This window comes from Cylas formicarius, unplaced genomic scaffold (genome assembly GCF_029955315.1).
Source record: "Cylas formicarius isolate icCylForm1 unplaced genomic scaffold, icCylForm1.1 PGA_scaffold_18__1_contigs__length_1836631, whole genome shotgun sequence".
Classification (NCBI taxonomy): domain Eukaryota; kingdom Metazoa; phylum Arthropoda; class Insecta; order Coleoptera; family Brentidae; genus Cylas; species Cylas formicarius.
In genome coordinates this window covers 105,058-131,601 of record NW_026844261.1, presented here as the reverse complement: position 1 = coordinate 131,601, position 26,544 = coordinate 105,058, and the positions used below count along the sequence as shown (strand labels likewise).

The window sequence follows — 26,544 nt, the reverse complement described above, 5'->3', positions numbered from 1 at the left end:
TGGCCTTGCATTGCTTCCAGTTTTTCTTTCATATCATCACCATTTATAAAAGAGGTGAATACGCGTTTTTTGGTTGTCATTTTAGTAGTAATGACGGGTGTCGTATCTCACAAGATGCACTGTAGGATGGGTACACTTTGGACACACGTCAAGGAGTTTTACTTTGCTTATCCAATACGGTTGTAGCTGATATTTGTATTTGCGCGCGTAATTACACTTTGAACACACGATTTTTTTGGAGTAGACGAAATAATTTCTCGGCGGTGTGACGTTCATTATTAAACTGAAATGTTATTGTGTGTTCCGGATGTTTTATTAATAGCATTATCAACGGATATTCTTATCTATTTCCTGTCCCCCGCGCCTTCGGCACGTACGCCTCCCTGCCCGTGACGTTTGCGTCACTTGGTTGGCACCACGGACCACGGTTAGGTTGGCACCACGGTTTGGTTAATTTGGCACCACGGACAACGATCGGGGGCTACGCCCCCGCGCGGTCGGTGGGCCCCCGAACGGCACGCGGGCGTTCAACGACGGACGGGTTTTCACGGCAGCCCCCCCGAGATGGCGAGGGGGCTGCCGGTGGGGTCCCCGAACGGCACGCGGGCGAACGGACAAAGACAACGGTTTGGTTGGCACCACTGACCACGGTTTGGTAAGGTTAGAGAGAGTGACCTATGGACGAATGGCCAGAACACAAAAAGAAGAAGACCATGGGCGGTGTGCCCGTGGTCGGGAAGCTAAAAAGTGAGGTTATGTGGGCCTGGATGTCCCTTTATTCATCTACATGCAAGGCCAGGTAGGCAATGGTATGAAAAAGCATCGGAGATGGGGCTCCATTGTAATCCAAGAACCTTTATAAATATCTTCCAGGTAATCGCGCATAAAGTCGAGATACGTAGAATAGAGCTCTGGGTTTCGAGAAAGACGGTTTTCCAGCGACAACAAGCTAAGATTCTGGGTGTTTAAAGGGTAGGGATGCGATAAATCTACCACTCTTGTTCCTGCGGGTCGTATTTGCGAAAATAGTCTCACACCTTTCGTCCTCCGGGGAAGCGGGATGCTTAGTCGGTATGCTTTCTACTTCCCAGAATTTCAGAAAATAAGTATCTAAGCCAATACTGCTGCAACATGGCGTAACAGTCGACAAATTATTCAACGAGTTTTGTACCTTTCCTATTAGTTTCTAAAGCAGATGGATGACCGGACGCACCTGGGATGCGTCCAGCGAGTAGGATTTAATTAGTTAATCGCCAATTACAAGATCTACAACACCGGGAATATGGTAATTGCGGTCAGCCAACTCCAGATTTTTTAAATTTTCTCTGCCAGCGTTATCGAGTTGGATTGCAGGTCTATCAGTACATAGCTGTGGTACGACAATGGCATCGAACAAAAGTAGAGGAGTTGCTTGATTTTGTGATTTAATGGTGCATCGAGTTAATCCTTTTGAAGTTTGACTGGTCATGCCTTTTAGGTCGTGAATGGGCACAGGGTAAAGCTTCAACCTGCGTAAACGCGTCGTAGTGCGACGACACCCCCAAAGCCTCACAAAAAAAAAGAAAAAGCGAAGAAACGGTTCAGCAGCAGCAGCATACCGGCTCATCCTCCTCCTCCTCCGGTTGGTTCGATACGTTTATCGACGACGAAGAAAGAAGGGTGGTATGCGAAGCGTTCCAGTTGAAAATGGTTTTAGAATCGCAGCTGGTACGAAACGAGGACCGGATCAAAGAGACTGAAACTAAAATTGCCCTGCTGCAGAGCGAGTTACAAGTGGCGCGCCTTCATTCCGACGAATGCAGAAGAAAACTTAAACATTTTGCAAGTTTAGCATCCTCTCTGCCCGCATCAATCCCATAGTTTTTTTTTTTTTTAATTTTAAAAATATTATCGATGTTGATGTAAATAAAAAAAATCTTTAGTGTTTTTTTTATTTAGACACACATACACTCCTCCAAACAACAACAACAACTAGAACAAAACCTGTTGAATCGGAAGTGAAAAAAAAATACATATACATTTTACATTAGAATAAAAAAAAAGACTAACATAAGCCTAATTTTTACAAATATTTTTTATTATTAGGTCGCAATGAATATCTGTGTTTCTATTACTCTTGAGGCATGTTGATGATTTGTGATGTCATTAATAGTTGAGAGATTATTCAATGCATTCTTATAACCTTAGAATACATAAAGAATTTATTAGAGATACATCTATGGTAAAATGTCAATTTGCAAACACTAACCATAGAAAATTTTGGAAACATGTTAAATTTCAGCAAAGATATCTTCTATTGTATAAAGAATATATCTCGAAGATTGTTTTTTAAATAGAAACTAATATATTCTATAATAAATGAAAGGTATGTAATGTTTAAACTTATTGTTTATATTACTGTTTCTAACCTCTATTTGTTTTTCAGTTATAGAAAGATTCCACAATTTACCCTAAAATGGAATTATATAGAATATGAACAAGATAAATTATAAAGTATATATTGATATTACACAACTTTTAAAAGTTTCATTGTCAAGAATAATTATAATTAGTTTAAAATGATTTTTATCGGATATGGATATTGGTATTGATATTGAAGGGAGGCGCTCGTGGGCGTCCAAGCATTTAGGCCACCAGACCGCTCTAGAGAACGTCCAAAATGCCACCCTTTCTATAGAAGGTTAGCAACTTCTTTAGTCTAGTAATACCATGCGCTGAATCCCGATCGATCAGGGTCGTTCCGAAGACTCCCAATCTTGCTCATGTTAAAGCAAAGCACTCGGGAAGCAGAAAATACGAGGCTTTCTCCCTTTTTATGCAATCGGATATGGGTAAAGATAATTTATAAATTTTGTCGACTGAAAATTACTGTTTCATTGAAAGAATTGTAGTTACTTTTATATTAAGGAAATATCAGGTGAATGATTAAATCATGTTTAAAAATATTTATCATTTTTAGATTGAATTTTTATGTTTAGTAAAGTTTTACAATTTTAAATTTCATTTACTGGAAAATTTCGATTATACATTTTTGCTGATGAAAATATTAATTATTGATTGCCATATTAAGATTATTATTTGACTGAAATTTAATTTACTGTTTCTAACCTCTTTGTTTTCAGTTATAGAAAGCTTCCACAATTTACTCTAAAATGGAATTATATAGAATATGAACAAGATAAATTATAAAGTATATATTGATATTATACAACTTTTAAAAGTTTCATTGTCAAGAATCATTATAATTCGTTTAAAATTATTTTTATCGGATATGGATATTGGTATTGATATTGAAGGGAGGCGCGCTCGTGAAAATGCCACCCTTTCTATAGAAGGTTAGCAACTTCTTAAGACTAGTAATACCATGCACTGAATCCCGATCGATCAGGGTCATTCCGAAGACTCCCAATCTTGCTCATGTTAAAGCAAAGCACTCGGTAAGCAGAAAATACGAGGCTTTCTCCCTTTTTATGCAATCGGATATGGGTAAAGATAATTTATAAAATTTTGTCGACTGAAAATTACTGTTTCATTGAAAGAATTGTAGTTACTTTTATATCAAGGAAATATCAGGTGAATGATTAAATCATGTTTAAAAATATTTATCATTTTTAGATTGAATTTTTATGTTTAGTAGAGTTTTACAATTTTAAATTTCATTTACTGGAAAATTTCGATTATACATTTTTGCTGATGAAAATATTAATTATTGATTGCCATATTAAGATTATTATTTGTCTGAAATTTAATTGTTAGTAATTTATAATAATGAAAGAAAGAAAATTGAACATTGTTTTAATTTATCAATGAATATATAAGGATTACCATTGATTAGTTATTAAAGATACATTTTAAAATGAATTTCATAAAATAATAACTTTGAATATACTTTTGTTTTTCAGGTCTTTTAATTTATTGTTTTTTATTTTCAGTAAATATGAAACTCCAAAATTAATACAAACAAGGAACTATCATCATGAAAAATCGTTACATTTCAAGTGAGATGGTTTGAATCAAAGGTAAATAAATGTGTCTCATAAAGTTATATTAATTAAAAATTGTTATCTAATGTAATGAAATTTAGTTATTTTTACCTTAAATCACCATCCAAATTATTAGAAATTATGATAGACTCAGCTACAGTCAAATGATGGTAAGAAAACATACATGTCTATAAATTTCAAGATTCTTAAAATATCGTTGATGATCGCATAAAGAACGTATTACTGGAATTTATTTCATAAAGAAACATAAAAGGTATTTAATATAACAATCTTAATTTTTATGTGATAATAATTTCCATAATCCCTAATTTATTATTGTTTTGTCTCCGATGGTTGCAGGATTTAAGAATTTGTGGAAAAATAATTAATGCAATACAAAAACCAGATGTTTTATCATAAAGAATATTTTCATTTTGACTAAAATAGTTTTCATTAAATGTAAATGAAGATACAATATTTTTCTAATATTTGGTCGTATATAATCGTGTAATTTATGAAATTTTTAAAATATTATCGTTGATGACATAAATACACTTTACAGATAACAGGTATTTAATATAGAATCTTTAAATTTTATGTGATTTTATTTTTTATAACCTCTAATTTATTTTTATTTCATTTGTGATGATTATAGAATTTGAGAATTTGCGACAAATAATTGGTACAATACATTATTTTATTAAATTAAATACATTATTTGGATAAAGAAATTTTAATTTAACAAGTAAGTTTTTAATATTTATTTTAGAAAATATATCAAATTAAATTCAATAATTATTTTACATATTATCCTATATTTTCAAGCTGAAAAACAAATATATACAAAGCGTAAATCTACACCATCTATCAAGCAATTTCGAAATTACAGATTCCTTTTTCTTTAAGAAAATAATGTAAAAGATTACAAATTACTTTCAAATATATTTTCCAATAACAATACCTAAACATCATGATGAAATCAACAAAAATTGTAATGCCTTTGTATATAATTACTTCATTTATCCAATCAACAATAATATTACATAATCTTAATTCTAATATTAATTATGACAATTTTATATTTATGACGTCATCAACAGTTTTAGGATTATTTGATGCGGGTTTACAATGCCCTTCCGAGTTTCAAACTATGGTTAACGCGAACACAGTTAAACGTAGAAAATGTCAAAATGTGTACGTGTCGACGAATTTTTAAATTATGGCATGTCATCGTCAATTGCGTGAAAAAATGCGTCACTGGGATTTATTTCCAAGAGAAACAAATACATTTTACAAATTAAAGGTATTTAATATAACATTTTTAATTTTTATGCGATATTATTTTTCATAACCTCTAAAATTTTTATGTGATAATAATTTCCATAATCTTTAATTTATTATTGTTTTGTCTCCGATGGTTGCAGGATTTAAGAATTTGTGGAAAAATAATTAATGCAATACAAAAATCAGATGTTTTATCATAAAGAATCTTTTCATTTTGACTAAAATAGTTTTCATTAAATGTAAATGAAGATACAATATTTTTGTAATATTTCGTCGTATGTGATTTTATTTTTTATAACCTCTAATTTATTTTTATTTCATTTGTGATGATTATAGAATTTGAGAATTTGCGACAAATAATTGATACAATACATTATTTTATTAAATTAAATACATTATTTGGATAAAGAAATTTTAATTTAACAAGTAAGTCTTTAATATTTATTTTATAAAATATATCAAATTAAAATCAATAATTATTTTACATAGTATCCTATATTTTCAAGCTGAAAAACAAATATATACAAAGCGTAAATCTACACCATCTATCAAGCAATTTCGAAATTACAGATTCCTTTTCCTTTAAGAAAATAATGTAAAAGATTACAAATTACTTTCAAATATATTTTCCAACATATTTTCCAATAACAATACCTAAACATCATGATGAAATCAACAAAAATTGTGATGCCTTTGTATATAATTACTTCATTTATCCAATCAACAATAATATTACATAATCTTAATTCTAATATTAATAATGACAATTTTAAATTTATGACGTCATCAACAGTTGTAGGATTATTTGATGCGGGTTTACAATGCCCTTCCGAGTTTCAAACTATGGTTAACGCGAACACAGTTAAACGTAGAAAATGTCAAAATGGGTACGCGTCGACGAATTTTTAAATTATGGCATGTCGTCGTCAATTGCGTGAAAAAATGCGTCACTGGGATTTATTTCCAAGAGAAACAAATACATTTTACAAATTAAAGGTATTTAATATAACATTTTTAATTTTTATGCGATATTATTTTTCATAAACTCTAAAATTTTTATGTGATAATAATTTCCATAATCTTTAATTTATTATTGTTTTGTCAACGATGGTTGCAGGATTTAAGAATTTGTGGAAAAATAATTAATGCAATACAAAAATCAGATGTTTTATCATAAAGAATCTTTTCATTTTGACTAAAATAGTTTTCATTAAATGTAAATGAAGGTACAATATTTTTGTAATATTTCGTCGAATGTGATTTTATTTTTTATAACCTCTAATTTATTTTTATTTCATTTGTGATGATTATAGAATTTGAGAATTTGCGACAAATAATTGATACAATACATTATTTTATTAAATTAAATACATTATTTGGATAAAGAAATTTTAATTTAACAAGTAAGTCTTTAATATTTATTTTATAAAATATATCAAATTAAAATCAATAATTATTTTACATAGTATCCTATATTTTCAAGCTGAAAAACAAATATATACAAAGCGTAAATCTACGCCATTTATCAAGCAATTTCGAAATTACAGATTCCTTTTTACTTCTTTAAGAAAATAATGTAAAAGTTTACAAATTACTTTTAAATATATTTTCCAATAAAATATCTAAACATCATGATGAAATTAACAAAAATTGTAATGCCTTTGTACATAATTACTTCATTTATCCAATCAACAATAATAATACATAATGACAATTTTAAATTTATGACGTCATCAACAGTTGTAGGATTATTTGATGCGGTTTTACAATGCCCATCCGAGTTTCAAACTATTGTAAACGCGAACACAGTTAAACGTAGAAAATGTCAAAATGGGTACATGTCGACGAATTTTTAAATTAAAGGTATTTAATATAACATTTTTAATTTTTATGCCTTATTATTTTTCATAACCTCTAATTCATAATCGTTTTGTTTCCTATGGTTACAGGATTCAAAAAATTTGCAGAAAGAGAAATGATACAAGAACTAGATGTTTCACTACCCCCTAAAAAAAAAAAGCTGACGTCCCAGGTAACAAATTAGACCATTGAAGAACCGCTTAGAAGAGGGTAGTTTAACAGCAAAAATTATCATCAATGAGTTATCAATAAAACGACTTCTGATAATTTCTAGAGAAATTATCATAAGAAATTTAAATAAAAACCATCATTGCCAATTTGGAAAAAAAATTATCCAAGTAAAATATTATTCGGATAAATGGATATAAACACAGGTAAAGTTTTATCATGTTCAAATTATAAGTCGTAATTGATATTTGGTATAAAATTAACTTTTCATATAATCTTTTAAAATTATTTACACAATTCAAGTTAGTTTTATTGTTTTTGGCAACATTTAAATGAATCATATATATGTGTAAGTATTTCAAATAGACGATTTTCAATTTATTTACTAAAATTGCATGATAAATTTAAAATATTTTATTTACTTTTTTGACGGTAAATTTTTTTCATGTTATAATCCTGCAGATAAAAAACAAACCATCATTAACAATTTCCCTATAAGGAATGCCTTCAATCAGTTATTGAACATGGACCAACTGATAATTTCATCCAAAAAATTACCATCACTATTTTACAAAGGCTTATATCATCTAAATAAAAAGAAATAATTAAAAAATATATATATTTAAATGAATGAATGAAAACATGATAATTAATCTTAATTTTCTTTTAATATTTATATTATTATTCTTAATATGAAATATTAGTGTTTTAATGTGTTTCATTTATTTATGTATTTTTTAAATTATTCAAGTTTTTTAAATTTTAATTTTCTAATATTTCTTTTTGAATGTAAAATTTTCCATTTATTTCTCTCAATGAAAATTTATAAATTATTATATATTTCTAGGTGGACAATAAATCACTACCGACAACTTAGTTATGAAGAATATCGTTCATCAATTATAAAAAAAAAAGAGACAATTTTATTAAATAAACGATCATTGAAACTTTGTAAGTATTCGTCGAGTCATCCAAGAAAATACTTCATTTAGACATAAATTTCAATTTAACAAGTAAGTTTTTTTTATTCGTTTTATGTAACATAATAAGTTTTTCTAGTTTAACACAAGAAATGTAAAACATAAGTTTACACAATCTGTCAAATAAATTCGGTATTGTTTACAGATTCCTTTTTATTTCTTTTAAGAAAATAAAGTGACGACAAGAAATGAAATATAAGAAAACTATAAAGAATAAAATATCGTTTATTTAAAAAATAATAATTCAAGTGAATATCACATGTGATATTAAAAATATTTATTACTACATAAATTACTTTCCTTCCTAAAGTATTATAATTAAGGAAAAAGTAAAAGAAACAATAATAATGCGGATAAGTACAGATTATTTTTAAATATATTTTTTCGATACATTTTTGCATAATGATGTTTAAACATCTTAACGAAATTACCAAAAAACTACAATAATTTTCTAATATTTCATCGCATGTAATTGCCTAATAATATCATACATAATATCACATAATTGCCTAATTCGTGAAATTACCAATATGACATATTTTAATTGTAACGTGAAATTTGTGACGTCATTGACAGTTGCGACGTTATCCAATACGGTTCTGCAGTGCCCATCCGAATTTGAATCTATGGTAGATACAACCACATTCGAACAAGAAGAAGAGACGTAGAAGACACCGAGATGATTCCGTGGTGGAGCATTGCACGCGGCGGTTTAACCTCCGTTCGCTCCTTGTTCACTTGACGAAAAGCAAAAATTAAATTTTGAGCGTCCTCAATAGTTCGCGTAAAATTCATTGCGAAAGCCTACCTGTTTCTTGTTGGCCGATGTACCAGGCTACCTGGCCTTGCATTGCTTCCAGTTTTCCTTTCATATCATCACCATTTATAAAACAGGTGAATACGCGTTTTTTGGTTGTCATTTTAGTAGTAATGACGGGTGTCGTATCTCACAAGATGCACTGTAGGATGGGTACACTTTGGACACACGTCAAGGAGTTTTACTTTGCTTATCCAATACGGTTATAGCTGATATTTGTATTTGCGCGCGTAATTACACTTTGAACACACGATTTTTTTGGAGTAGACGAAATAATTTCTCGGCGGTGTGACGTTCATTATTAAACTGAAATGTTATTGTGTGTTCCGGATGTTTTATTAATAGCATTATCAACGGATATTCTTATCTATTTCCTGTCCCCCGCGCCTTCGGCACGTACGCCTCCCTGCCGGTGACGTTTGCGTCACTTGGTTGGCACCACGGACCACGGTTAGGTTGGCACCACGGTTTGGTTAATTTGGCACCACGGACAACGATCGGGGGCTACGCCCCCGCGCGGGCGGTGGGCCCCCGAACGGCACGCGGGCGAACGGCGCGCGTGACATCTAGCAGCAACGGGACGGAACCGACGGTACATAATTAGCTCGGCATTAAAGTGACCGTTCAACGACGGACGGGTTTTCACGGCAGCCCCCCCGAGATGGCGAGGGGGCTACCGGTGGGGTCCCCGAACGGCACGCGGGCGAACGGACAAAGACAACGGTTTGGTTGGCACTACTGACCACTGTTTGGTAAGGTTAGGGAGAGTGACCTATGGACGAATGGCCAGAACACAAAAAGAAGAAGACCATGGGCGTTGTGACCGTGGTCGGGAAGCCAAAAAGTGAGGTTATGTGGGCCTGGATGTCCCTTTATTCATCTACATGCAAGGCCAGGTAGGCAATGGTATGAAAAAGCATCGGAGATGGGGCTCCATTGTAATCCAAGAACCTTTATAAATATCTTCCAGGTAATCGCGCATAAAGTCGAGATACGTAGAATAGAGCTCTGGGTTTCGAGAAAGACGGTTTTCCAGCGACAACAAGCTAAGATTCTGGGTGTTTAAAGGGTAGGGATGCGATAAATCTACCACTCTTGTTCCTGCGGGTCGTATTTGCGAAAATAGTCTCACACCTTTCGTCCTCCGGGGAAGCGGGATGCTTAGTCGGTATGTTTTCTACTTCCCAGAATTTCAGAAAATAAGTATCTAAGCCAATACTGCTGCAACATGACGTAACAGTCGACAAATTATTCAACGAGTTTTGTACCTTTCCTATTAGTTTCTAAAGCAGATGGATGACCGGACGCACCTGGGATGCGTCCAGCGAGTAGGATTTGACCAGTTAATCGCCAATTACAAGATCTACAACACCGGGAATATGGTAATTGCGGTCAGCCAACTCCAGATTTTTTAAATTTTCTCTGCCAGCGTTATTGGATTGCAGGTCTGTCAGTACATAGCTGTGGTACGACAATGGCATCGAACGAAAGTAGAGGAGTTGCTTGATTTTGTGATTTAATGGTGCATCAAGTTAATCCTTTTGAAGTTTGACTGGTCATGCCTTTTAGGCCGTGAATGGGCACAGTGTAAAACTTCAACCTGCGTAAACACGTCGTAGTGCGACGACACCCCCAAAGCCTCACAAAAAGAAAGAAAAAGCGAAGAAACGGTTCAGCAGCAGCAGCAGCAGCATACCGGCTCATCCTCCTCCTCCTCCGGTTGGTTCGATACGTTTATCGACGACGAAGAAAGAAGGGTGGTATGCGAAGCGTTCCAGTTGAAAATGGTTTTAGAGTCGCAGCTGGTACGAAACGAGGACCAGATCAAAGAGACTGAAACTAAAATTGCCCTGCTGCAGAGCGAGTTACAAGTGGCGCGCCTTCATTCCGACGAATGCAGAAAAAAACTTAAACATTTTGCAAGTTTAGCATCCTCTCTGCCCGCATCAATCCCATAGTTTTTTTTTTTTTAATTTTAAAAATATTATCGATGTTGATGTAAATAAAAAAAAATCTTTAGTGTTTTTTTTATTTAGACACACATACACTCCTCCAAACAACAACAACAACTAGAACAAAACCTGTTGAATCGGAAGTGAAAAAAAAATACATATACATTTTACATTAGAATAAAAAAAAGACTAACATAAGCCTAATTTTTACAAATATTTTTTATTATTAGGTCGCAATGAATATCTGTGTTTCTATTACTCTTGAGGCATGTTGATGATTTGTGATGTCATTAATAGTTGAGAGATTATTCAATGCATTCTTATAACCTTAGAATACAAGTTGAAGTATGCGTTTCACAAAAAAATGTTGGGCTAGACTGCTAGGATAATTCGCCCATTGCCGACTTCCGTCGAGGATCTTCGCTTTTGGTCATTGACCAACACGTACAAAGAAGACATATAACCAATATTTGCTCAACTAGCAAAAAAAACAAATATGACCGATACCAAAAAAAACCGACACCCCCCGCTTCCACCGCGGACCATCCGGGCCCATCCGGCCTCCATACCGGCGTGAACGGGGAAAAACGACGGGGCCGACGACGATTATAACTTTAAAACATGCACTGAACACTAACAACACTAAGTCCACACAGTGGAAACCGATATCAAACTTTTGAGGACGAATACAAGGGATTCTGTCGGGAGCGAACGGAGGTTAAACCGCCGCGTGCAATGCTCCACCACAAAATCCACCTTAGAATACATAAAGAATCTATTAGAGATACATATATGGTAAAATGTCAATTTGCAAACACTAACCATAGAAAATTTTGGAAACATGTTAAATTTCAGCAAAGATATCTTCTATTGTATAAAGAATATATCTCGAAGATTGTTTTTTTAAATAGAAACTAATATATTCTATAATAAATGAAAGGTATGTAATGTTTAAACTTATTGTTTATATTACTGTTTCTAACCTCTATTTGTTTTTCAGTTATAGAAAGATTCCACAATTTACCCTAAAATGGAATTATATAGAATATGAACAAGATAAATTATAAAGTATATATTGATATTACACAACTTTTAAAAGTTTCATTGTCAAGAATCATTATAATTAGTTTAAAATGATTTTTATCGGATATGGATATTGGTATTGATATTGAAGGGGGGCGCGCTCGTGAAAATGCCACCCTTTCTATAGAAGGTTAGCAACTTCTTAAGGCTAGTAATACCATGCACTGAATCCCGATCGATCAGGGTCATTCCGAAGACTCCCAATCTTGCTCATGTTAAAGCAAAGCACTCGGTAAGCAGAAAATACGAGGCTTTCTCCCTTTTTATGCAATCGGATATGGGTAAAGATAATTTATAAAATTTTGTCGACTGAAAATTACTGTTTCATTGAAAGAATTGTAGTTACTTTTATATCAAGGAAATATCAGGTGAATGATTAAATCATGTTTAAAAATATTTATCATTTTTAGATTGAATTTTTATGTTTAGTAGAGTTTTACAATTTTAAATTTCATTTACTGGAAAATTTCGATTATACATTTTTGCTGATGAAAATATTAATTATTGATTGCCATATTAAGATTATTATTTGTCTGAAATTTAATTGTTAGTAATTTATAATAATGAAAGAAAGAAAATTGAACATTGTTTTAATTTATCAATGAATATATAAGGATTACCATTGATTAGTTATTAAAGATACATTTTAAAATGAATTTCATAAAATAATAACTTTGAATATACTTTTGTTTTTCAGGTCTTTTAATTTATTGTTTTTTATTTTCAGTAAATATGAAACTCCAAAATTAATACAAAAAGGAACTATCATCATGAAAAATCGTTACATTTCAACTGAGATGGTTTGAATCAAAGATAAATAAATGTGTCTCATAAAGTTATATTAATTAAAAATTGTTATCTAATGTAATGAAATTTAGTTATTTTTACCTTAAATCACCATCCAAATTATTAGAAATTATGATAGACCCAACTACAGTCAAATGATGGTAAGAAAACATATATGTCTATAAATTTCAAGATTCTAAAAATATCGTTGATGATCGCATAAAGAACGTATTACTGGAATTTATTTTATAAAGAAACATAAAAGGTATTTAATATAACAATCTTAATTTTTATGTGATAATAATTTCCATAATCCCTAATTTATTATTGTTTTGTCTCCGATGGTTGCAGGATTTAAGAATTTGTGGAAAAATAATTAATGCAATACAAAAACCAGATGTTTTATCATAAAGAATATTTTCATTTTGACTAAAATAGTTTTCATTAAATGTAAATGAAGATACAATATTTTTCTAATATTTGGTCGTATATAATCGTGTAATTTATGAAATTTTTAAAATATTATCGTTGATGACATAAATACACTTTGCAGATAACAGGTATTTAATATAGAATCTTTAAATTTGATGTGATTTTATTTTTTATAACCTCTAATTTATTTTTATTTCATTTGTGATGATTATAGAATTTGAGAATTTGCGACAAATAATTGGTACAATACATTATTTTATTAAATTAAATACATTATTTGGATAAAGAAATTTTAATTTAACAAGTAAGTCTTTAATATTTATTTCAGAAAATATATCAAATTAAATTCAATAATTATTTTACATATTATCCTATATTTTCAAGCTGAAAAACAAATATATACAAAGCGTAAATCTACACCATCTATCAAGCAATTTCGAAATTACAGATTCCTTTTTCTTTAAGAAAATAATGTAAAAGATTACAAATTACTTTCAAATATATTTTCCAACATATTTTCCAATAACAATACCTAAACATCATGATGAAATCAACAAAAATTGTAATGCCTTTGTATATAATTACTTCATTTATCCAATCAACAATAATATTACATAATCTTAATTCTAATATTAATTATGACAATTTTATATTTATGACGTCATCAACAGTTTTAGGATTATTTGATGCGGGTTTACAATGCCCTTCCGAGTTTCAAACTATGGTTAACGCGAACACAGTTAAACGTAGAAAATGTCAAAATGTGTACGTGTCGACGAATTTTTAAATTATGGCATGTCGTCGTCAATTGCGTGAAAAAATGCGTCACTGGGATTTATTTCCAAGAGAAACAAATACATTTTACAAATTAAAGGTATTTAATATAACATTTTTAATTTTTATGCGATATTATTTTTCATAACCTCTAAAATTTTTATGTGATAATAATTTCCATAATCTTTAATTTATTATTGTTTTGTCTCCGATGGTTGCAGGATTTAAGAATTTGTGGAAAAATAATTAATGCAATACAAAAATCAGATGTTTTATCATAAAGAATCTTTTCATTTTGACTAAAATAGTTTTCATTAAATGTAAATGAAGATACAATATTTTTGTAATATTTCGTCGTATGTGATTTTATTTTTTATAACCTCTAATTTATTTTTATTTCATTTGTGATGATTATAGAATTTGAGAATTTGCGACAAATAATTGATAGAATACATTATTTTATTAAATTAAATACATTATTTGGATAAAGAAATTTTAATTTAACAAGTAAGTCTTTAATATTTATTTTATAAAATATATCAAATTAAAATCAATAATTATTTTACATAGTATCCTATATTTTCAAGCTGAAAAACAAATATATGCAAAGCGTAAATCTACGCCATTTATCAAGCAATTTCGAAATTACAGATTCCTTTTTACTTCTTTAAGAAAATAATGTAAAAGATTACAAATTACTTTTAAATATATTTTCCGATAAAATATCTAAACTTGATGATGATGAAATTAACAAAAATTGTAATGCCTTTGTACATAATTACTTCATTTATCCAATCAACAATAATAATACATAATGACAATTTTAAATTTATGACGTCATCAACAGTTGTAGGATTATTTGATGCGGTTTTACAATGCCTATCCGAGTTTCAAACTATGGTAAACGCGAACACAGTTAAACGTAGAAAATGTCAAAATGGGTACATGTCGACGAATTTTTAAATTAAAGGTATAACATATTTAATTTTTATGCCATATTATTTTTCATTACCTCTAATTCATAATCGTTTTGTTTCCTATGGTTACAGGATTCAAAAAATTTGCAGAAAGAGAATTGATACAAGAACTAGATGTTTCACTACCCCCTAAAAAAAAAAGCTGACGTCCCAGGTAACAAATTAGACCATTGAAGAACCGCTTAGAAGAGGGTAGTTTAACAGCAAAAATTATCATCAATGAGTTATCAATAAAACGACTTCTGATAACTTCTAGAGAAATTATCATAAGAAATTTAAATAAAAACCATCATTGCCAATTTGGAAAAAAATTATCCAAGTAAAATATTATTCGGATAAATGGATAAAAACACAGGTAAAGTTTTATCATGTTCAAATTATAAGTCGTAATTGATATTTGGTATAAAATTAACGTTTCATATAATCTTTTAAAATTATTTACACAATTCAAGTTAGCTTTATTGTTTTTGTCAACATTTAAATGAATCATATATATGTGTAAGTATTCAAATAGACGATTTTCAATTTATTTACTAAAATTGCATGATAAATTTAAAATATTTTATTTACTTTTTTGACGGTAAATTTTTTTTATGTTATAATCCTGCAGATAAAAAACAAACCATCATTAACAATTTCCCTATAAGGAATGCCTTCAATCAGTTATTGAACATGGACCAACTGATAATTTCATCCAAAAAATTACCATCACTATTTTACAAAGGCTTATATCATCTAAATAAAAAGAAATAATTAAAAAATATATATATTTAAATGAATGAATGAAAACATGATAATTAATCTTAATTTTCTTTTAATATTTATATTATTATTCTTAATATGAAATATTAGTGTTTTAATGTGTTTCATTTATTTATGTATTTTTTAAATTATTCAAGTTTTTTAAATTTTAATTTTCTAATATTTCTTTTTGAATGTAAAATTTTCCATATATTTCTCTCAATGAAAATTTAAAAATTATTATATATTTCTGGGTGGACAATAAATCACTACCGACAACTTAGTTATGAAGAATATCATTCATCAATTATAAAAAAAAAAAGAGACAATTTTATTAAATAAACGATCATTGAAACTTTGTAAGTATTCGTCGAGTCATCCAAGAAAATACTTCATTTAGACATAAATTTCAATTTAACAAGTAAGTTTTTTATATTCGTTTTATGTAACATAATAATTTTTTCGAGTTTAACACAAGAAATGTAAAACATAAGTCTACACAATCTGTCAAACAAATTCGGTATTGTTTACAGATTCCTTTTTATTTCTTTTAAGAACATAAAGTGACGACAAGAAATGAAATAAAAGAAAACTATAAAGAATAAAATATCGTTTATTTAAAAAATAATAATTTAAGTGAATATCACATGTGATATTAAAAATATTTATTACTACATAAATTACTCCCCTTCCTAAAGTATTATAATTAAGGAAAAAGTAAAAGAAACAATAATAATGCGGATAAGTACAGATTGTTTTTAAATATATTTTTTCGATATATTTTTGCATAATGATGTTTAAACATCTTAACGAAATTACCAAAAAACTACAATAATTTTCTAATATTTCATCGCATGTAATTGCCTAATAATATCATACATAATATCACAATTGCCTAATTCGTGAAATTACCAATATGACATATTTTAATTGAAACGTGAAATTTGTGACGTCATTGACAGTTGCGACGTTATCTAATACGGTTCTGCAGTGCCCTTCCGAATTTGAATCTATGGTAGATACAACCACATTCGAAACGAAGAAGAGACGTAGAAGACACCGAGATGATTCTGTGGTGGAGCATTTCACGCGGCGGTTTAACCTCCGTTCGCTCCTTGTTCACTTGACGAAAAGCGAAAATTAAATTTTGAGCGTCCTCAATAGTTCGCGTAAAATTCATTGCGAAAGCCTACCTGTTTCTTGTTGGCCGATGTACCAGGCTACCTGGCCTTGCATTGCTTCCAGTTTTTCTTTCATATCATCACCATTTATAAAACAGGTGAATACGCGTTTTTTGGTTGTCATTTTAGTAGTAATGACGGGTGTCGTATCTCACAAGATGCACTGTAGGATGGGTACACTTTGGACACACGTCAAGGAGTTTTACTTTGTTTATCCAATACGGTTGTAGCTGATATTTGTATTTGCGCGCGTAATTACACTTTGAACACACGATTTTTTTGGAGTAGACGAAATAATTTCTCGGCGGTGTGACGTTCATTATTAAACTGAAATGTTATTGTGTGTTCCGGATGTTTTATTAATAGCATTATCAACGGATATTCTTATCTATTTCCTGTCCCCCGCGCCTTCGGCACGTACGCCTCTCTGCCGGTGACGTTTGCGTCACTTGGTTGGCACCACTAACAACGGTTTGGTTGGCACCACGGACGACGGTTGGCACCACGGTTAGGTTGGCACCACGGTTTGGTTAAATTGGCACCACTGACAACGATCGGGCCCCCGAACGGCGCGCGCGACATCTAGCAGCAACGGGACGGAACCGACGGTACATAATTAGCTCGGCATTAAAGTGACCGTTCAACGACGGACGGGTTTTCACGGCAGCCCCCTCGAGATGGCGGGGGGGCTGCCGGTGGGGTCCCCGAACGGCACGCTGGCGAACGGACAAAGACAACGTTTTGGTTGGCACCACTGACGACGGTTTGGTAAGGTTAGGGCGTATGGTTAATGGGCGAGTGACCTATGGACGAACGGCCAGAACACAAAAAGAAGAAGCACATGGGCGGGTGGCCAATAGGTCCAGTGTGAAGGAAGAAGACCCGTGGGCGGTGGGCCCGCGGCCGGGAAGCCAAAAGTGAGGTTATGTGGGCATGGATGTCCCTTTATTCATCTACATGCAAGGCCAGGTAGGCAATGGTATGAAAAAGCATCGGAGATGGGGCTCCATTGTAATCCAAGAACCTTTATAAATATCTTCCAGGTAATCGCGCATAAAGTCGAGATACATAGAATAGAGCTCTGGGTTTCGAGAAAGACGCTTTTCCAGCGACAACAAGCTAAGATTCTGGGTGTTTAAAGGGTAGGGATGCGATAAATCTACCACTCTTGTTCCTGCGGGTCGTATTTGCGAAAATAGTCTCACACCTTTCGTCCTCCGGGGAAGCGGGATGCTTAGTCGGTATGCTTTCTACTTCCCAGAATTTCAGAAAATAAGTATCTAAGCCAATACTGTTGCAACATGACGTAACAGTCGACAAATTATTCAACGAGTTTTGTACCTTTCCTATTAGTTTCTAAAGCAGATGGATGACCGGACGCACCTGGGATGCGTCCAGCGAGTAGGATTTGACCAGTTAATCGCCAATTACAAGATCTACAACACCGGGAATATGGTAATTGCGGTCAGCCAACTCCAGATTTTTTAAATTTTCTCTGCCAGCGTTATTGGATTGCAGGTCTGTCAGTACATAGCTGTGGTACGACAATGGCATCGAACGAAAGTAGAGGAGTTGCTTGATTTTGTGATTTAATGGTGCATCGAGTTAATCCTTTTGAAGTTTGACTGGTCATGCCTTTTAGGCCGTGAATGGGCACAGTGTAAAGCTTCAACCTGCGTAAACATGTCGTAGTGCGACGACACCCCCAAAGCCTCACAAAAAAAAAGAAAAAGCGAAGAAACGGTTCAGCAGCAGCAGCAGCAGCATACCGGCTTATCCTTCTCCTCCTCCGGTTGGTTCGATACGTTTATCGACGACGAAGAAAGAAGGCTGGTATGCGAAGCGTTCCAGTTGAAAATGGTTTTAGAGTCGCAGCTGGTGCGAAACGAGGACCGGATCAAAGAGACTGAAACTAAAATTGCCCTGCTGCAGAGCGAGTTACAAGTGGCGCGCCTTCACTCCGACGAATGCAGAAAAAAACTTAAACATTTTGCAAGTTTAGCATCCTCTCTGCCCGCATCAATTCCATAGTTTTTTTTTTTTAATTTTAAAAATATTATCGATGTTGATGTAAATAAAAAAAATCTTTAGTGTTTTTTTTATTTAGACACACATACACTCCGCCAAACAACAACAACAACTAGAACAAAACCTGTTGACTCGGAAGTGAAAAAAAAATACATATACATTTTACATTAGAATATAAAAAAGACTAACATAAGCCTAATTTTTACAAATATTTTTTATTATTAGGTCGCAATGAATATGTGTGTTTCTATTACTCTTGAGGCATGTTGAGGATTTGTGATGTCATTAATAGTTGAGAGATTATTCAATGCATTATAACCTTAGAATACATAAAGAATCTATAAGAGATACATCTATGGTAAAACGTCAATTTGCAAACACCAACCATAGAAAATTTTGGAAACATGTTAAATTTCAGCAAAGATATCTTCTATTGTATAAAGAATATATCTCGAAGATTGTTTTTTAAATAGAAACTAATATATTCTATAATAAATGAAAGATATGTAATGTTTAAACTTATTGTTTATATTACTGTTTCTAACCTCTATTTGTTTTTCAGTTATAGAAAGATTCCACAATTTACCCTAAAATGGAATTATATAGAATATGAACAAGATAAATTATAAAGTATATATTGATATTACACAACTTTTAAAAGTTTCATTGTCAAGAATCATTATAATTCGTTTAAAATGATTTTTATCGGATATGGATATTGGTGTTGATATTGAAGGGAGGCGCTCGTGGGCGTCCAAGCATTTAGGCGACCAGACCGCTCTAGAGAACGTCCAAAATGCCACCCTTTCTATAGAAGGTTAGCAACTTCTTTAGTCTAGTAATACCATGCGCTGAATCCCGATCGATCAGGGTCGTTCCGAAAACTCCCAATCTTGCTCATGTTAAAGCAAAGCACTCGGTAAGCAGAAAATATGAGGCTTTCTCCCTTTTTATGCAATCGGATATGGGTAAAGATAATTTATAAATTTTGTGACTGAAAATTACTGTTTCATTGAAAGAATTGTAGTTCCTTTTATATTAAGGAAATATCAGGTGAATGATTAAATCATGTTTAAAAATATTTATCATTTTTAGATTGAATTTTTATGTTTAGTAGAGTTTTACAATTTTAAATTTCATTTACTGGAAAATTTCGATTATACATTTTTGCTGATGAAAATATTAATTTTTGATTGCCATATTAAGATTATTATTTGACTGAAATTTAATTTACTGTTTCTAACCTCTTTGTTTTCAGTTATAGAAAGCTTCCACAATTTACTCTAAAATGGAATTATATAGAATATGAACAAGATAAATTATAAAGTATATATTGATACTACACAACTTTTAAAAGTTTCATTGTCAAGAATCATTATAATTCGTTTAAAATGATTTTTATCGGATATGGATATTGGTATTGATATTGAAGGGAGGCGCTCGTGGGCGTCCAAGCATTTAGGCCACCAGACCGCTCTAGAGAACGTCCAAAATGCCACCCTTTCTATAGAAGGTTAGCAACTTCTTTAGTCTAGTAATACCATGCACTGAATCCCGATCGATCAGGGTCATTCCGAAGACTCCCAATCTTGCTCATGTTAAAGCAAAGCACTCGGTAAGCAGAAAATACGAGGCTTTCTCCCTTTTTATGCAATTGGATATGGGTAAAGATAATTTATAAAATTTTGTCGACTGAAAATTACTGTTTCATTGAAAGAATTGTAGTTACTTTTATATCAAGGAAATATCAGGTGAATGATTAAATCATGTTTAAAAATATTTATCATTTTTAGATTGAATTTTTGTGTTTAGTAGAGTTTTACAATTTTAAATTTCATTTACTGGAAAATTTCGATTATACATTTTTGCTGATGAAAATATTAATTATTGATTGCCATATTAAGATTATTATTTGTCTGAAATTTAATTGTTAGTAATTTATAATAATGAAAGAAAGAAAATTGAACATTGTTTTAATTTATCAATGAATATATAAGGATTACCATTGATTAGTTATTAAAGATACATTTTAAAATGAATTTCATAAAATAATAACTTTGAATATACTTTTGTTTTTCAGGTCTTTTAATTTATTGTTTTTTATTTTCAGTAAATATGAAACTCCAAAATTAATACAAACAAGGAACTATCATCATGAAAAATCGTTACATTTCAACTGAGATGGTTTGAATCAAAGGTAAATAAATGTGTCTCATAAAGTTATATTAATTAAAAATTGTTATCTAATGTAATGAAATTTAGTTATTTTTACCTTAAATCACCATCCAAATTATTAGAAATTATGATAGACTCAGCTACAGTCAAATGATGGTAAGAAAACATACATGTCTATAAATTTCAAGATTCTTAAAATATCGTTGATGATCGCATAAAGAACGTATTACTGGAATTTATTTCATAAAGAAACATAAAAGGTATTTAATATAACAATCTTAATTTTTATGTGATAATAATTTCCATAATCCCTAATTTATTATTGTTTTGTCTCCGATGGTTGCAGGATTTAAGAATTTGTGGAAAAATAATTAATGCAATACAAAAACCAGATGTTTTATCATAAAGAATATTTTCATTTTGACTAAAATAGTTTTCATTAAATGTAAATGAAGATACAATATTTTTCTAATATTTGGTCGTATATAATCGTGTAATTTATGAAATTTTTAAAATATTATCGTTGATGACATAAATACACTTTACAGATAACAGGTATTTAATATAGAATCTTTAAATTTTATGTGATTTTATTTTTTATAACCTCTAATTTATTTTTATTTCATTTGTGATGATTATAGAATTTGAGAATTTGCGACAAATAATTGATACAATACATTATTTTATTAAATTAAATACATTATTTGGATAAAGAAATTTTAATTTAACAAGTAAGTCTTTAATATTTATTTTATAAAATATATCAAATTAAAATCAATAATTATTTTACATAGTATCCTATATTTTCAAGCTGAAAAACAAATATATACAAAGCGTAAATCTACGCCATTTATCAAGCAATTTCGAAATTACAGATTCCTTTTTACTTCTTTAAGAAAATAATGTAAAAGTTTACAAATTACTTTTAAATATATTTTCCAATAAAATATCTAAACATCATGATGAAATTAACAAAAATTGTAATGCCTCAACAATAATAATACATAATCTTAATTCTAATATTAATAATGACAATTTTAAATTTATGACGTCATCAACAGTTGTAGGATTATTTGATGCGGTTTTACAATGCCCATCCGAGTTTCAAACTATGGTAAACGCGAACACAGTTAAACGTAGAAAATGTCAAAATGGGTACATGTCGACGAATTTTTAAATTAAAGGTATTTAATATAACATTTTTAATTTTTATGCCTTATTATTTTTCATAACCTCTAATTCATAATCGTTTTGTTTCCTATGGTTACAGGATTCAAAAAATTTGCAGAAAGAGAATTGATACAAGAACTAGATGTTTCACTATCCCCTATAAAAAAAAGCTGACGTCCCAGGTAACAAATTAGACCATTGAAGAACCGCTTAGAAGAGGGTAGTTTAACAGCAAAAATTATCATCAATGAGTTATCAATAAAACGACTTCTGATAATTTCTAGAGAAATTATCATAAGAAATTTAAATAAAAACCATCATTGCCAATTTGGAAAAAAAATTATCCAAGTAAAATATTATTCGGATAAATGGATATAAACACAGGTAAAGTTTTATCATGTTCAAATTATAAGTCGTAATTGATATTTGGTATAAAATTAACTTTTCATATAATCTTTTAAAATTATTTACACAATTCAAGTTAGTTTTATTGTTTTTGTCAACATTTAAATGAATCATATATATGTGTAAGTATTTCAAATAGACGATTTTCAATTTATTTACTAAAATTGCATGATAAATTTAAAATATTTTATTTACTTTTTTGACGGTAAATTTTTTTCATGTTATAATCCTGCAGATAAAAAACAAACCATCATTAACAATTTCCCTATAAGGAATGCCTTCAATCAGTTATTGAACATGGACCAACTGATAATTTCATCCAAAAAATTATCATCACTATTTTACAAAGGCTTATATCATCTAAATAAAAAGAAATAATTAAAAAATATATATATTTAAATGAATGAATGAAAACATGATAATTAATCTTAATTTTCTTTTAATATTTATATTATTATTCTTAATATGAAATATTAGTGTTTTAATGTGTTTCATTTATTTATGTATTTTTTAAATTATTCAAGTTTTTTAAATTTTAATTTTCTAATATTTCTTTTTGAATGTTAAATTTTCCATTTATTTCTCTCAATGAAAATTTATAAATTATTATATATTTCTAGGTGGACAATAAATCACTACCGACAACTTAGTTATGAAGAATATCATTCATCAATTATAAAAAAAAAGAGACAATTTTATTAAATAAACGATCATTGAAACTTTGTAAGTATTCGTCGAGTCATCCAAGAAAATACTTCATTTAGACATAAATTTCAATTTAACAAGTAAGTTTTTTATATTCGTTTTATGTAACATAATAAGTTTTTCGAGTTTAACACAAGAAATGTAAAACATAAGTCTACACAATCTGTCAAACAAATTCGGTATTGTTTACAGATTCCTTTTTATTTCTTTTAAGAACATAAAGTGACGATAAGAAATGAAATAAAAGAAAAGTATAAAGAATAAAATATCGTTTATTTAAAAAATAATAATTCAAGTGAATATCACATGTGATATTAAAAATATTTATTACTACATAAATTACTTCCCTTCCTAAAGTATTATAATTAATGAAAAAGTAAAAGAAACAATAATAATGCGGATAAGTACAGATTATTTTTTCGATATATTTTTGCTTAATGATGTTTAAACATCTTCACGAAATTACCAAAAAACTACAATAATTTTCTAATATTTCATCGCATGTAATTGCCTAATAATATCATACATAATGTTGAGGTTGCAACATTCGGGTAATTCAAAGTCCAAAAGGTTTTCGCAAGCACTTTAATGACGTGACCTAATTATCGCCAACATGGTATGCCTTGCGTTTATAACCAAAATTATAATCACCTTTTGTACAACACACGTTTAACGTAAAGCAGGAACGAGATTTCACTCTACGAATAGAAAAATTAATAAATCCTTTCACAACAACATCGAAGGAAAACTCAATGAAAACGATTAATTGCCAGCAAGCGGGAGAGGCTTCCCCCTTCTTGCCTTTTCTCATAACCTCAACCGTGTAACACGGGTTGCCAGCGTGCCTGGCGTCTAACATTTGAATTTATTTATTTGTTCGGTTTTCCCGAACATCCTGCCCCGCGTTGAAAGCCTTGCTTTCAAACTAATTTAATGAGCAAGCTCATTTTCATCATTTGGTAGGAGACATACCTTGGTAATGCTTCTGATGTATGTAGCATTTTTAGTTTTAATTTTGACTGTTCGCACCTTACCGTCAAGACTTGGGAATATCTCTATTACTCTGGCTAGTGGCCATTCTAGGGGTTTCAGGTTGTCTTCCTTAAATAAGACTACGTCGTTGACCTTTAAGTTTCGAATGGGACGTAGCCACTTCGGTTTGTTTTGAAGCAAATTAAGATACTCCTTGGACCATCGTTTCCAAAAAACCTGTTGAGCTTGAGTACAACGTTCATACCGCGAAAGTCTATTTTCAGCAATGTCAGACACATCTTTATCTGGAAAGGACGTTAAGCTATTTCCGATTAGAAAATGACCAGGTGTTAGACACGTACAGTCACTAGAGTCAGTAGAAATTGGTTGAAGCGGTCGCGAATTTAGAATGGCTTCTATTTGTGTAAGAATGGTGGTAAGCTCTTCGAATGTAAAATGAGAATTGCCAGCTATTCGTTGCAAATAATATTTAGTACTCTTTATGGCTGCCTCCCATAAGCCGCCATGATGTGGACTCTTCGGTGGAATAAACTTCCAATTAATCTCTCTAGTAACAAGGAAATTTTCTATGGACGCAGAAATTTGTTCATTTCTGAAGAAATCATACACTTCCTTTAGTTGATTGCGGGAACCTAAGAAATTTGTGGGATTGTCACTATATATCACTGAAGGACAACCTCTGCGGGAAATAAATCTCTTAAGTGTCATAATGAATGCATCTGTAGAAAGATTCGAAACTAGTTCTATATGTACAGCCTTGGTGACCATACAAACGAACACACAGATGTAAGATTTATTTAGGGAAGCTCTTTTCATTTTAGAAGACTTAGTAAAGAATGGGCCTCCTAAATCTACCCCCACCTTGGAAAATGGTCTAAAGGGTTGCGTGCGAATTATCGGAAGATTAGCCATTATTTGTTGGCAGGATTGTGCCTTGAATCTATAACATATGACGCACTTACGAATTATCCGTTTAATTTCTGTTAGGCCTCCAAGAGGCCAGAATCTTAAGCGAAAGTTGGAAAGAACCGTCTGCGCACCTGCATGGGAAAGTTTCAGATGTTCCTCCCTTAGCATTAATGAAACAACTAGATTTTTGGATGGAAGTAGCAACGGATGCCTTTGTTCATAAGGCAAGTCCGCATATGCCAACCTACCTCCCACTCTCAGGAGTCCAGAATTGTCTATAAAAGGAGATAATCTAAGAAGAACCTTATTGGAAATTACCTTATTGGACCTTAACTCGCGTAACTCTTGAACGAAATTTTGCTCTTGAAGAATTTTCACAATGAGTAACAAAGCTCCTTGAATTTCATCAACCTTAAGTGGACCAACAAATTTGGAACGTTTCGGATGAGCGTTATTAACAAACCGTAAACATGACGCAATAACTCTCTGTAGTTTCAAAAAGGAAGAGTACCTGGAGAAGATTGAATTCCAAAATTCTGTATTTGGATCCCCTCTGATAAAATGGAGTACAGTTTTCACCTTTCTTTCTTCTGGAATATTTATGAATGAGGTCCCTGTGAAATCAAAATCCTTAAGATTTAATTCAGTATTTCTTAGGAAATTTGGACCATTGAACCAGAACTCTGAATGTAGAATCTCATTTGGAGTCATCCCTCTAGAAAGAAGATCAGCAGGATTGTTTGACGAAGAAATATGTCTCCAATGAAAGCCCGACGTTAGTCGTTGAATTTCTGAAACTCGATTTGATACGAAAATAGACCATCTGGAAGAATGAGAATTTATCCAACACAATACTATCTGAGAATCGGTATAAAGATTTACACTATGAAAGGAGGTCTCATTACTTAGAACTGAAAGAATCTTTGACGTTAGGTTAGCTAGGAGGAGTGCTCCACAGAGCTCAAGACGAGGTAGGGTGATTGTTTTAATTGGTGCTACCCGACTCTTAGATGTTACCAAATTACAAGAAACAGTACCATCTGGATACAATGCTCGAACATAGATTGCAGCACCATAGGCCTTCAGACTTGCGTCGCAGAACCCATGCAGTTCGGCTCTATAAAACTGACCTGAAGAAAAT

The 26,544-nt window shown here is 31.2% G+C and overlaps 4 long non-coding RNA genes across 5 annotated transcripts; all 4 read left to right on the top strand.

Moving 5' to 3' along the window:
* The first annotated feature begins 7,005 nt into the window (after nt 1-7,005).
* LOC132695984 (uncharacterized) lies at nt 7,006-8,359 on the top strand. The gene is made up of 3 exons (XR_009617974.1): nt 7,006-7,130; nt 7,217-7,501; nt 8,143-8,359. It is a non-coding gene; the product is annotated as an uncharacterized LOC132695984 (long non-coding RNA).
* Nucleotides 8,360-9,071: 712 nt separating this feature from the next.
* Nucleotides 9,072-11,042, top strand: LOC132695983 (uncharacterized). Its single transcript, XR_009617973.1, has 3 exons — nt 9,072-9,998; nt 10,063-10,260; nt 10,373-11,042. It is a non-coding gene; the product is annotated as an uncharacterized LOC132695983 (long non-coding RNA).
* A 5,861-nt stretch (nt 11,043-16,903) lies between these two features.
* On the top strand, nt 16,904-19,131 carry LOC132695982 (uncharacterized). 2 transcript variants are annotated; one of them, XR_009617972.1, is made up of 3 exons: nt 16,904-17,987; nt 18,062-18,259; nt 18,372-19,131. It is a non-coding gene; the product is annotated as an uncharacterized LOC132695982 (long non-coding RNA). The 2 variants fall into 2 exon arrangements; XR_009617971.1 differs by having other exon boundaries at nt 16,904-17,997.
* A 1,182-nt stretch (nt 19,132-20,313) lies between these two features.
* Nucleotides 20,314-24,296, top strand: LOC132695981 (uncharacterized). The gene is made up of 5 exons (XR_009617970.1): nt 20,314-20,559; nt 21,157-21,243; nt 22,283-22,405; nt 22,492-22,775; nt 23,417-24,296. It is a non-coding gene; the product is annotated as an uncharacterized LOC132695981 (long non-coding RNA).
* The last annotated feature ends 2,248 nt before the right edge of the window (nt 24,297-26,544 follow it).